The sequence below is a fragment of the Lithobates pipiens genome, unplaced genomic scaffold, assembly GCF_037356315.1.
Source record: "Lithobates pipiens isolate NorthernLeopardFrog02 unplaced genomic scaffold, aLitPip1_a1.2 Scaffold_16, whole genome shotgun sequence".
Lineage (NCBI taxonomy): Eukaryota > Metazoa > Chordata > Amphibia > Anura > Ranidae > Lithobates > Lithobates pipiens.
In genome coordinates, this window is record NW_027507748.1 from 127,758,939 (window position 1) to 127,772,402 (window position 13,464).

Below are 13,464 nucleotides of genomic sequence, written 5' to 3' on the forward strand. Positions count from 1 at the left end.
GTTCTAACTGTGGGGGGAATGTGGCTGACTAGAGGAGGAGAAAGATCGTTGTTACTACTTGGTAGGAACACACGATCTGTCTCCTCTCCCCTGACAGAACCGGGATTTGTGTGTTTCCACATACAGATGCCGGTTCTCGCTCTATGAAGAGTGATCGCGGGTGCCTGGCAGTCGTCGTGCATGCCAGGCACGTGCATGGGCTCTGGGGACACGCTGTGTGCTGTATGGGGGGGACTCTAGCGCATGCAAGGTATAGGGCAAATGGAATTTGGGAGTTGTGAGGTGAAGAAACTCTCGCACTAGTTAAAAATGTAAAACAAATTGTAACAAAAATTTTATTTCTCACATAATCTTACAAAAATGGCAAAGAGTGTCCAAAATTAATTATATGGCCATTATTATTTGTCCTTGTTTGGCTTTGCTGACATTTTAGGAATAATCCTCTTTGTGTCTCTTTTGGTCCCAGTATAGTAAAGTTTAAGAATCTCTGCACTAAATTAAGTTCTAACAACACTTAACCCCCTTTCACACTCCCCTTATCCTTACCAGGAGACTTCATGCCATGCCAATTACGATCTGCATTAAAAGCATGCAGTGGCAAAATTCTGGCACCAAGATAACCCACTTCATCCTTTGGTGTATGCTTGTCAGCATTTTTTTCATGGACCTTAAACTTTTCAGAATTGAAAATAAGCCTTGAGAAGAAAACAGGAAGCTAGGCTTGCTTGATGAATACGTCATGCAGACATTGCAGTAGTGTGCCAGCCCACCCCTGGTAAACTAAGAACTCTTTTAATAGAGCTATTCCCAGACATGCTCACAGCAGGGTCATTGCTGTTTCTTTTAAGGTTGCACTTTCACTGTCACTTTGAACTGATCCTGGGTGCGGTTCACCTCCAGGGGCTGGTTCATCTGTATAGTGTGAGTGCTGCAAACATCATCTGGGATTTTTTAAGTCTACCATGCCTGGAACCACTTGGAAGATTTGGTCTTGGGCATGGTAGACCTGTGTTCTGTAATGGTTCACACTGATACGATAATCGCTCCTACTTTGGAGCACTTGTTGCATCAGAAGTGGGACCCCATTCGGTGCAATGGAAATGTTCTAATCGGCTAAGCCTGGATTAACACTGCCCGGGACTCAAGTTGCACTGATTAGAACAGTTAAATTGCACTGAATGGGGTCTGACTTCTGCTGCGACAAGTGCTCCAAAATTGGAGCGATTGTCACATCCGTGTTAACCAGGCCTTAGTGTGATTGTAGACAGTGCCAGAGCACAGAAGTTGCTGTAGAAGTCTAGCAGGGATGACTGTGGGCTGTTTAGCTTGTAAGTGTACCCAGACACTCTTCCTTTTAGTGCAGTGTGAGTGCAGATCAGTGGGGAAGTGGGGAGGGGGCACGGGTCCGTTAGAATGTTACCAGTGTGAGTGCATCCTTACTTTCAGTGTAAAAATGTCAGTACTAATAATTTTCTCTAAGCCACCTATTAGATATACTGTATGATTGGTTATAGAGAAAGCATAGAGAGAGGAAGTCACACTTTGGGAAGTCTATGTCCAGTGACTTTTTTTGAGGAGCTACATAAAAGCTTGTTGCAATCATTGCAGACAGTTCAGAGGGTCATGTCTAGTGGTCCTGTGAGGAGCTACATATGGGCTAATTGCAGTGATCCCAGAGAAGTCAGAATGGGATAAATTAAAGAAAAGCTCCAGTCTCCTATTTAAAAATTTAAAGTCAGCAGCTACAAAAAACTGTAGCTGCTGATTTTTAATAAACAGTCACTCACCTGTCCCATGAACCAGTGCTGTGCTCGGCCAAGCCGTTTTTACCTTGTGCACCATCATCTTTACTATGGGCACATGACTGACAGCTTGTGGATTCACAACTGGGTGCAGGGGCGTAACTATAGGGGGTGCAGCAGTCGCGACCGCAACTGGGCCCTGTACTGCAGGGGGCCCATGCAGCTCCCTCTACATATGGCTGGCAGCAGCATAGGCAGCTAGGGGTACCAGTGCACCATGCACACGGGTGGCTGGAGGTGGAGGGTGACTAGCAGAGCTCCATGCTCGACCATCGCACTGGGTGCTCTTTAGTTGTGCATTCGCCGCATGACCTGTGTCCTCAGCCGGCTCCTCAGAGTACCCCTCTCCTGCTCCATGCATTGCCGCTCAGTCCGATGTCTGTTCTCCCCAGCCAGAGTCCCGCCCCCCCCCCCCCCGAGTCCGGCCCACACTGCACTGCATACTTCTCCCGGGTAAACAAACTTTAAGCACACAGATGCAGTGCAGCCCTATGAGAGCCCCCCGGAGGACACTGCAGGCTTGTCTGCCAGGCCCCCTCCTCCCCCATCATACACAGATGATGAAAGGTCTTTGTGGGAGATATGCTGATCACCCGTCCAGCACACTGGATGGAGCCCAGGCCAACATGGATGAGTGCACGGCCTGCAGCTTGGTCATGGTGAGGGAGAGGACCCCATCCCCCACACCATTACATACCCCGTCCATCTCCCCCTGGGGACAGGGACCCCTTTTCACCTGGGGGCAGTAACTTCATCTGCCCTGGAGAAAAGGACCTCATCTCTTCTGGGGACAGGGACCCCATCCTGCCTAGGGGCAGTCCCCCAATGGGGCACCTAAAAATAAAAAAAATAAAATAATAAAAGAAACTACTGATGCCAGTGGTGGAACTACAGGGCTCACAAAGGTCATACCTGTGACCACGCCCTGGAGTTCCACCGCCGGACTCGGAGGGAAGGGCCCTGGCTGGGATTCAGGGGGGCCCTTCATGGTTTCTTGCATCGGGGGCCCTGAAGGTTCTAGTTACGCCATTGACTGGGTGCCTTCTGTGCATGCGCAAATGGCGCTGCACATTGTGAATGGTCTGCCAGTCTTCTGGGACCTGTCACATGTCCTAGAAGACAGCTGGGGGGATGGGGGGACTTCTAGTTCTGATTGCCTAGGCAAATGTCAAAATTGGGTACCCGCTACCCCCTTCCCCAATAGCTCCATTTCAAAAACAGGAGTGGGGGAGGAGCTCTTAAAGATGGAGTTCCCCTCGTGTGTGGGGCTCCAATTTGCATGAATCTGTTGATTTTAGTACAGCTGCAGTGTTTTAGAATGCATTATTAACTGACTGATCAATATCACTTACATGCCAAGAAATTGTTCTCTAACAGTCTTGTTTGCCTTTTTTTTTTTTTTTGTCTGTCATATTTTTTCGTTCTACCTAGGATACAATTCATGGAGGAGATTTTGTAAACTTTCTGCCCCCAGCAATCTGGATGAGTTGGCCATTGTTCTAAATAATACGGAACTAGCCACAAAATTTATGGATTTGTATAAAACAACTGAGAACATAGACATCTGGCCTGGAGGAGTTTCTGAACCCTTGGTGAAGGGTGGAAGAGTAGGAAAGTTGCTGGCTTGTCTTATTGGAATCCAAATGCGCAGGATCCGAGATGGAGATCGGTATGCTTCATTTACTAAAATACACTGAAGGCTCACAGGCAAAATATATTTCATTCATTAGTAAGACCCACAATGAGCATTCAATGTGTTGCTTTACAGCAGGGATATACAATTAGCGGACCTCCAGCTGCTGCAGAACTACGAGTCCCATGAGGCACAGCTACAACCATGACACCCAAAGGCAGAGGCATGATGGGACTTGTAGTTTTGCAACAGCTGAAGGTCCGCTAATTTCATATCCCTGCTTTACAGGGATAAAAAGCAGAGAAATCATTCCCCCCGCAGCAGGGATAAGAAACAAAGTGATGTGGTATTAAAAGTAGCACATATTACACACATTACACATTGTTAGGCACACATTTACCCCTTTATTGCTCTAATCTTAACCCCTTCCCATCCAGTGTCATTAGAACAGTGACAGTGTATAGTATGTTCACTGATCACTATATTAGTGTCACTGGTGATGTCAGTGGCAGTTAGTCAGTTCCCCCCAAGTGTTAGATTACCCGCCCATTATAAGTCGCTAATCACCACTATTAGTAGTATAAAAAAAATCCAATATATATACCATAGTTCGTAGACCCTATAACTTTCATGCAAACCAATCAATACACACTTATTGAGGTTTTGTTTTGTACCAAAGGCACGGAGCAGAATGCATTCTGGCCAAAATCTATGAGAAAATTTGATCTTTTTATTTTTTTTATTAGATATGTTTTATAGCAGAAAGTAAAAAAAAAAAAAAGTTTTTTTTTTAATTAGCGTTTTTTTTTTGTTTTGTTTATATAAAAGAAAAAAAACCCAGTGGTGATCAAATACTACCAAGAGAAAGCTTTATTTGTGTGAAAAAATGACTGAGCAATTACCAGTTAAATTAGCACAGTGCTAAATAGTAAAAAGTGGCCTGGACATGTAAAGGGTAAAAACTTTCGGAGCTGAAGTGGTTAAAAATATCATGTATATGATATGCAAAATAACTACATTATGGTTAGGTTAAAGTTCATATACAAGTTTATGCAAAAGGGTAATTGATTAATAAGTTATTCTTCTGTTTAGATATTATTATGAGAATGGTTCAGTTCTCAGCGAAGCTCAGAGACATTCCATAGAGAATGTGTCTATGTCCCAGATTATTTGTGCCAACACAAACATCACTGAGGTTCCTATAAACGTCTTCTCGGGGAATCAGTACCCTATAGATTTTGTTCCATGTTCCAGTATCTCAGCAATGAACTTGTCCCCATGGAAGGAGGAGCCTAAACCTGGTAAGTGCATAGATACTTTTACCTGTCTTGCATTTAGCTATTGCCTACGATAATGTAAATTTTATAGATTAACATTGATAATAAAACATACCTGATTTGATTTTTTTTTACATAATTTACACATTTACATAAGTTTGCATAATGTGCATTTAGGTAAAAAACCTTCTTTGCCACAGATTCCCCCCCAAGTCCCCATTTATACTTACCTGAGCCTCATTGCGATCCAGTGCTGTGCATAAGAGCTGTTGCTCTCCTGGTTTTGTCCCTCCTCCCAGGGCATATCGATAGCAGCAGGAGCCATTGGCTCACACTCCTGTCAATCATCTTTAGTGAACGGGGGGCAGGGCCGACTCCAGCTGTCTGTCAGCAGCGAGTCTCAGGAGGGAGTCCGCATGAGTGCCCCCATGAGAATCGGCTTCCTATTTGAGGTACCATTAAGAGGGGAAGAACCAGAAGAAGACCCAAGAAGAAGATGATCGGGGCCGCTCTGTGCAATTCTATTACATGTTTGTTATTGTTTTTGTTTTAATTTCCATTACAATCACTTTAATGTGGCCTGCCATTATAAAACTAAAGCTTTACCTGTCCTTGTGTGAGGGATAAGCTGCTAATGACTAGATCAAAAGGGTCTACTCTTTACCAAGGTATCCAAATAGTACAGGTGGCAAAAGTAGCAATGTGATGCGATGTGAAAGCCATATGCAAGAACATATGTCTCTGCACACTTATATTTTGCATAATCTACATGGTATTGTTCAAAACATTTGAAGGCCTCTTGAGCCCCTCCCTAGGGAAAGAGAGCCTTGACTGATGGGGGCATGGCTAGGTGCTGGACAAGGAGAAAGATTCGGACATGTGGAATGGGATGGGCCTGAGCTCAGGAAATCGTGAGCCCCAGGGAATTCTGGGTCTTTCGGAAGAATTGTTGGAAGAGCTGCTGTGGACCCTGCACGCTCTACCATAGACACTGATCTTCTGCTGGCCTGGGTCCACAAACTGGCTCTCCAAGGCTAAGCTGGCTGGTTATTCTCCCTCCTTACTCCTGGGATGACCCCCCTCTTATCACACTTCTTTCCCAGGGGTCTCAGGCTCCTATGGCCAGGAGACATACAGTAGGTGCCGCCGACATTGTGTTTCCAGCGCGACAGGCTTCTCTAACCAGCGTGATCCCGTTGCGCTGGCTGCAATAGGAAAATGTCATTTTCCTATAGCAGCCAGAGCGAGGCGACAATGTCGCCTCACTCATGAAGCCTGCATGCCTTCTCGGGGGCATACCAGGCCCTTAGGTCTGGCAGGGATTTTAAGGGGAATCCCCTTCACCGAAAAAAACGGCGTGGGGTTCCCCCACAATATCCATACCAGGCCCCTATCCGAGCACGCAGCCGGCCGGTCAGGAAAGGGGGTGGGGACGAGCGAGCACCCCCCCTCCTGAGCCATACCAGGCCGCGTGCCCTCAACATGGGGGGTGCCTTGGGGAAGGGGGGGCCACACGCCAAAGCACCTTGTCCCCATGTTGATGAGGACAAGGGCCTCTTCCCGACAACCCTGGCCGTTGGTTGTCGGGGTCTGCGGGCGGGGGGCTTATCAGAATCTGGGAGCCCCCTTTAATAAGGGGGCCCCCAGATCCCGGCCCCTTGTCCCTATATAAGTCGCCACGCACCGCGTCCCTGGCATTGCGGCCGGAGAGAGCGTTGAGTCAACATCTCCAGGAGAAGAAGAACGGAAGGCGGCGGCGACAGAAGACCGGGCCACCGCTAGTAAAAGAGCTGGAAGAAAGCGCGGTGGCCCGGCAAGAAGCACCGAAGAGGGGGACAAGACCCCCGAAGTCGGAAGAAGAGGGCGGTGGCGAAGAAGAAAGCCGGGCTCCTCCGCTAGCAAAAGAGCTAGCAGAAGATAGCGGAGGAGTCCGGCGAGAAGACCCCCGAAGACGGAAGACCCCCGGAGCTGTGCAATAAACTATTTTAACCCTTGTGTGTGTGTTTTTTGTACATTTTTTTCACAGGTGAATGGGTAGGGGTACATTGTACCCCATACTCAGTCACATAGGGTGGGGGGCCGGGATCCAGGGGCCCCCTTATTAAAGGGGGCTCCCAGATTCCGATAAGCCCCCTGCCGGCAGATCCTGACAACCAACGGCCAGGGTTGTCGGGAAGAGGCCCTTGTCCTCATCAACATGGGGACAAGGTGCTTTGGGGTGTGGGGCCGCGCGGCCCCCCCTTCCCCAAGGCACCCCCCATGTTGAGGGCACGCGGCCTGGTACGGCTCAGGAGGGGGGCCGCTCGCTCGTCCCCACCCCCTTTCCTGACCGGCCGGGCTGCGTGCTCGAATAGGGGTCTGGTGTGGATTTTGGGGGGGACCCCACGCCGTTTTTTTCGGCGAAGGGGATTCCCCTTAAAATCCCTGCCGGACCTAAGGGCCTGGTATGCCTCCCAAGGGGGAACCCATGCCGTTTTTTTTTTTACATTTGGCGTGGAGTTCTCCCTTAGGATTCATACCAAACAGTGCCTGGCAGGGCTCGAGTCCTGCGGGAACGCATGGGAACGGCGTTCCCGTACTATTTCCACAACGGGAACGCCGTTCCCATTAGCAGTCCAAGTAGCCCGCCGCTCGTGCGTAGCCCGCAGCTCCTCTGCCGCCCGAGTCAGTGACTGGTTGCTAGGCTAGGGCCGCTCCGCGTCTAGCAACCGGTCACATGACATCGGCCGTACACGTGGGCACGCACGGAGTCAGTGGGCAGTGCGCATGCGGCCTCCAGCGCAGCCAGCGGCAGACACACGCCGCTGGCATACGGACTGTCTCCTCCCTCCCCTCTACCCAGTTCTCTACCCAATACTCTGCATTACTCCACCAATACTCTGCATTACCCCTCCGCCAATACTCTGAATTACTCTGCCAATACTCTGAATTACTCTGCCAATACTCTGCATTACTCCGCCCATACTCTGCATTACTCCGCCCATACTCTGCATTACTCCGCCCATACTCTGCATTACTCTGCCAATACTCTGCATTACTCCGCCAATACTCTGCATTACTCCGCCCATACTCTGCATTACTCCGCCAATACTCTGCTTTACTCTGCCCATACTCTGCATTACTCCGCCAATACTCTGCATTACTCCGCCAATACTCTGCATTACTCTGCCCATACTCTGCATTACTCCGCCAATACTCTGCATTACTCCACCAATACTCTGCATTACTCTACCAATACTCTGCATTACTCTACCAATACTCTGCATTACTCTACCAATACTCTGCATTACTCCACCAATACTCTGCATTACTCCACCAATACTCTGCATTACTCCACCAATACTCTGCATTACTCCACCAATACTCCGCCAATACTCTGCATTACTCCGCCAATACTCTGCATTACTCCACCAATACTCTGCATTACTCCACCAATACTCCGCCAATACTCTGCATTACTCCACCAATACTCCGCCAATACTCTGCATTACTCCACCAATACTCTGCATTACTCCACCAATACTCCGCCAATACTCTGCATTACTCCACCAATACTCTGCTATACCCTGCCAATACTCTGCAATACATACCCTGCCGATACTTACTCTGCAATACTTACCCTGCCAAGACTCTGCAATACTTACCCTGCAATGCCCTGCCAATAATCTGCAATACCCAGCAATAATCTGCCATACCCTGCCAATACTCTGCAATACCCTGCCAATACTTATCCTGCCAATATTCTGCAATACCCTGCCAATACTTACCCTGCCAATACATATTCTGCTAATACCCAGCCATACCCATCCATGCTCAGCCAAAATATTATTTGAGGAGATGACGTGGATATTACAGTAGGGGAGATGTATATTGCAGTGGGGACTATATGGTGGTGACATTTTTCACAGGTTTTTGCAAATTCAATTATTATTTTCTGATCCGAAAAAAGATCCGATCTGTGACTCAGATCCAAGGAATGATCCGATCCGTGAGTTTTTTGATCCGTTGCCGATAATCTTGCACGGCAAGGGCAACGTTATTCCAGTTTGTGTGATATTTTCTAATTTGCTGTATTTGAATATGGAACAGGGTGTATTTGTGTTAGAAATTCCCTGCGAGGGAAAGATCATCACCCATTGTGTTGATTATTCTGTTTGACAAGTTAACTTATTTTGTATTTGTAAACTGGCACTTTACAATAAATGTACTGTATTTTCTGTGAAATATATATGCATATGAGCGTACCTTTATTTATTTTTATTTTTTTTGGTGGGGGAGTGGATCTTGGGTGAGAGTTCCCACACTTTTTTCCCCAGCACCCCAGCACCCCTGGTGCCTGGTATTGGCGGGAATCCAATTCGGATCCCGGCACCAGTGTCAACCCGGCCAGCGATGCTTGTCGCTTATCGGGAAAGGAAAAGAAACATTTTTCCTTTCCCGATGCGAGGCAGCTCGGCACCGGCTCCTGCGACGAAGCTCGTAGGGTGTCAATCTCGCGGTCACCTACTGTACCCGCCTGTGCTCCTGCCTTAGCCCCAGTCCCTCCAGGCCTTCTTACTTGCCACCCACCCCTCCAGCTTCCTCCAAAGCCCCGGTTGCCATGCTTACTGGCTCTCCCCAAACCCCCGTGTCTCCCCATTTCTCCCACCGCTCTCTCACGCCTCTAGTCTGGTACACTCCAGGAGCCCCAGAGTCTGGCTGCCAGTGGAGTGGGGGATGGGGGTACCAGTCTGAGATCACCCCGTGGTGCCAGATACCGGGAACACCAGCCCGGAGCTGCTGAGCTGGCCGCCCATCCTCCTCCCTCCTCCATGTTGCACAGGATGTCTCAGCCAGTGTATCTCCCTGCGCCCAGCTGGGCGGGAGATTCACACATGACTCCAGTCACACAGCCTGTGCAATGTTTCCTGTGCAGCCACATCCCCCTGCACCCGGCTGGGTGGGGGATGGCAGGGCTACACAGGCTGCTCACCCCCTGCCACTGACCCCTACTTTCCTGCATCCCCCTGCACCCAGATGGGTGGGGGATGGCAGGTCGGCACATGCCACTCACCTCCTGCCTCTGCCTCCGACCGTCCCGCATTCCCCCTCCCTTAGCTGGGTGGGGGATGGCAGAGCCGCACAGGCTGCTCACCCCTGCCACTGACCCCTGCCTTCCTGCATCCCCCTGCACCCGGCTGGGTGGGGGATGGCAGAGCCGCACAGGATGCTCACCCCTGCCACTGACCCCTGCCTTCCTGCATCCCCCTGCACCCGGTTGGGTGGGGGATGGCAGAGCCGCAGAGGCTGCTCACCCCTCCCACCGACCCCTGCCTTCTTGCATCCCCCTGCACCCGGCTGGGTGGGGGATGGCAGGGCTGCACAGGCTGCCCACCCCCCGCCACTGACCCCTGCCTTCCTGCATCCCCCTGCATCCAGCCGGGTGGGGGATGGTGGGGCGGCACATGTTGCTCACCCCCTGCTGCTTCCCCCTACTGTCCAGTGTCCCCCTGCGCCCGGCTGAGTGGGGGATGCCTGTGCTGCTCACCCCCTGCCTCAGACCCCTGCCTTATCACATCCCCCTGTGCCTACCTGGGCGGGGGAAGGCCAGCGGTCGTCTGCTCCCCTCCCCTCATCATTGACCTCTGCCCACCGTCAGCTGCCTGCGCACGGCTGGGTGGAAGATTCCGTCCAGACGTCCGCTGACACAGCCTTGCCCCTGCCTGTGGCTCAGCACCATCTCTCTGCGCCCGACAGGGTGAGAGATGCCCATTTGATGCCTGCCCCTGCGGCCTTGCCCCTGCCTCGGGCTTGGCACCATCTCCCTGCGCACGCCACGCCTAGGATGTGGGCTGCACCTGGGCCGCTCCAGAGGCTGCTCGGCAGCCAAAATCGCCCCCCCCCCCCCCCCCCCGGGCTCCTCAGGTTTGGTGGCCGGACCGCCACCCCTGAACCTCTCCTTCCTCCATCCCTTGGCCTCGCCAGCCATCAACATTCCCTAATAAGGATGGACGTCGCCTGCCAGCTCCTCCCACGGATGATCCTGCACCGGGCGTTCCTCCAGTACCTGCCTTTGGTCACCCTTCTTCGGCCAGATGTCCGCACCTCAGTCAGTACGATTGTGATTTGATTTGGGGTAGGAACAGTGACACTGCCGTATTGGGTCCGCTGGACGAACGCATTGTTACAGTTGTAAAATCGGTCCTGTCGCGCATGGGTGTGTTGGATCCGGCATGCAGTACGGCGTTGCAAATTTATGGATTTCCCCACTTTAGTCCCTCCCAATCGAGAGACGATCAACAAATTCCATCGGGTTGACGTTACTGCGCAGGGCGAAAAATCTAAGCAGCTTCCTCGGACGTTCAGAAACTGGCTGCAGGGATTCTTTGCTTACGCCAGAGTGCTTCTCTTCATTCGAGACCCTTCTCTTCCAAGTGGCTTTCTCGTGGCCGTTTTTTCAGGGCCTTTCACATCGGCAAACTCGTTTTGAAATCCACCTCCTCCACGGGCAGCGTTCTGGCAGGGGTCTTCACCTTCCCTGGGCGCTGTGTGTTGTTTTTGTTGCGCACATCAAAAACTGTCAGCTTTGACAAGGGCAGAAGGGTTGTTTTGTACCCTTGTGGGACCCCATTCTACCCTGTTTCTTTGGCATACCCCTTCCTGTCCTTACGTCCCTCGTCCCCTTATTTTCTTTGTCCGCGCCGATTCCTCCTCTGTAGCAGGTTCCAATTTCTGCGTTTTTTTCTTTTGTTGGTGCCTCAAAAGTAAAACAAAAAAACTGGGTCTCCCTTCCCGTGTGTTGCGACCCACTCCTTTTGAATCCACGCTGTCACCGTGGCTTTGGGTATGGTTTTTTTCTGATACTGATTTAGCGTTTGGGTAGGTGGGAATCGTCCCATTTTCCTTGTATGTCTGCCCATACCTGTTTTTTTTATTTCAGATTGTTAACCGGCCATGGTATGGAGCGTGGGAGATTTTTTCCCTATGATCTCACCAGGATTGGTTTGGGATTCGCAGTTTACGCTGGCCTCAGGTTCTTCCAGAGTGTTTACGCCTTCGGTCCCACGTGTCTGGCCCTATCATCTTGATTCTTCATGCTGGGGGGAATGATGTGGGTTATACACGTTCTGTGGATCTCTGCCATCAAGCAGTATATTGCTCAATGTTATGCAGTTTACACCAATTTGGTGTTTATCTGGTCGGAAATTGTGCCTCGTCTGCTGCGGGCCGAGGAATTACCTGGCCCCTGGCTATAACGCTTCCATCTGAAACGCTCAGGTCGCCAAGTTTGTTTGGCAATTAGGGGGGTTCTTCATCCGTCACAAGGATCTGGGGGGTTATAATGATGATCTGTTGAGACTAGATGGCATTCACCTTAATGACATTGGGTTGAACATATTCAGCCTTGGCCTGCAGCGGGGTGTGGAATAGGCGCTGGCTGCGGCGGGGCGCTCATCAGTCATTAACTGATGGGCAGTGGTGGTTTTCTTGACCTTGCCAGCAGTTAAAGTTGCTGTAATGGGCTATGCCCTTGATGGAAAATTGGAAGTAGGCTGTCTGTCCAGCACTTATGGTAAGGACAGGCCCCACTTCCCTCTTTTGGTTAAGTGCTCACAGTACGACTGTGATTGGCACTGGTTAAATATGTTCACATGTTATGTGTTGGAATTTAATAAAGCTGTGGCCTTGCCCTTTCCAACCTAATGGCTGTAAGTGTTTTATTTAATGGGGTAAAGGGCAAGGGTGGTGGGGGACTTGATCCCTTGGTGTTACATTAAGTAGGACCTAAGCCCATTGCACCTCAGCAGTCATGCTGCTTAGCAATATTTGATGGTTCTTAATCAGTTAATATAATTTACATTTATACAATGCACAGATGCACAGTTTACATTGTTACTGGGTTAATATGTTATCTTTGCTTTGCAGACAGGCAACAATGAGAGACATATGCTGATAAATTTAAAGTATAACTAAAAGGCAAAAAATGTTCTTTTAGTTTTTCTGCATCCAATTTGCATGACAGGAGAGTGTGCCTGGCTCTCTATGGAGCCAGTTCACACATCTCCGGGGCGGTTGTGGAGCGCTTTGCACAGGAGACCTGTGCGTCTTTGGCTCCATTTCAGGTCTGAATTCAGGCAGAAATTCCGGCCTGATTCGTCCCTGGAATGGTGAACAGGGATGCACCGGACCCCTGCTGCAAGTCACATCCGATTTAAAAGACAATCAATTTCAATGTATGTTTATTTTATTTATTTTATTTTTTATTTCTAATTGCAGATGAAGCCAACTGACGGCTTTAATAAATGGAACGAACTCCAATGTTTCAAGATGGCAAGACTTCCCCAGTTTTTTTTTTTTGTTTTTGTTTCGAATTTTGTTTCCAATTTATTTAGCAAATCACATTGCTTATCACATTTACCTTTACTCTCTTTAATAATGCTGCTTTCACATCCCATGTCCATAAGACATATTAATTACCTGGTGATGTAAAATGAAAACTTTTGGCTTTCTGATAATACTTTTTGCTCTCAATTTGTTATACTGTTGTAAACATTACAGAGAAGTGGCGATGTATAGCTGCCTATGAAGGGTAGAAGTATTTCATCAGATAAAAGACAGAAATAAATATGTTTTTAAAAATATATTAAAACACACCTGTCCTATAACTGGCAGCGTTCATCGGTTTATACTGACGGCAGGGAAGCTGACTCATGTAAGGAACTATTATTTTGCCGTTTACTGAAAGTGAATTACACCTGTTACAGGAAGAGCT

The 13,464-nt window shown here is 49.4% G+C and overlaps 1 pseudogene across 1 annotated transcript in view; it reads left to right on the forward strand.

Moving 5' to 3' along the window:
* LOC143984112 (myeloperoxidase-like) overlaps window positions 1-12,982 on the forward strand; it is a 96,435-nt pseudogene extending 83,453 nt beyond the window's left edge. Inside the window, exons 12-14 of the transcript XR_013274712.1 lie at window positions 3,234-3,471; window positions 4,528-4,736; window positions 12,969-12,982. The product of XR_013274712.1 is annotated as a myeloperoxidase-like (transcript). The remainder of the gene's footprint in view (window positions 1-3,233; window positions 3,472-4,527; window positions 4,737-12,968) is intronic.
* The last annotated feature ends 482 nt before the right edge of the window (window positions 12,983-13,464 follow it).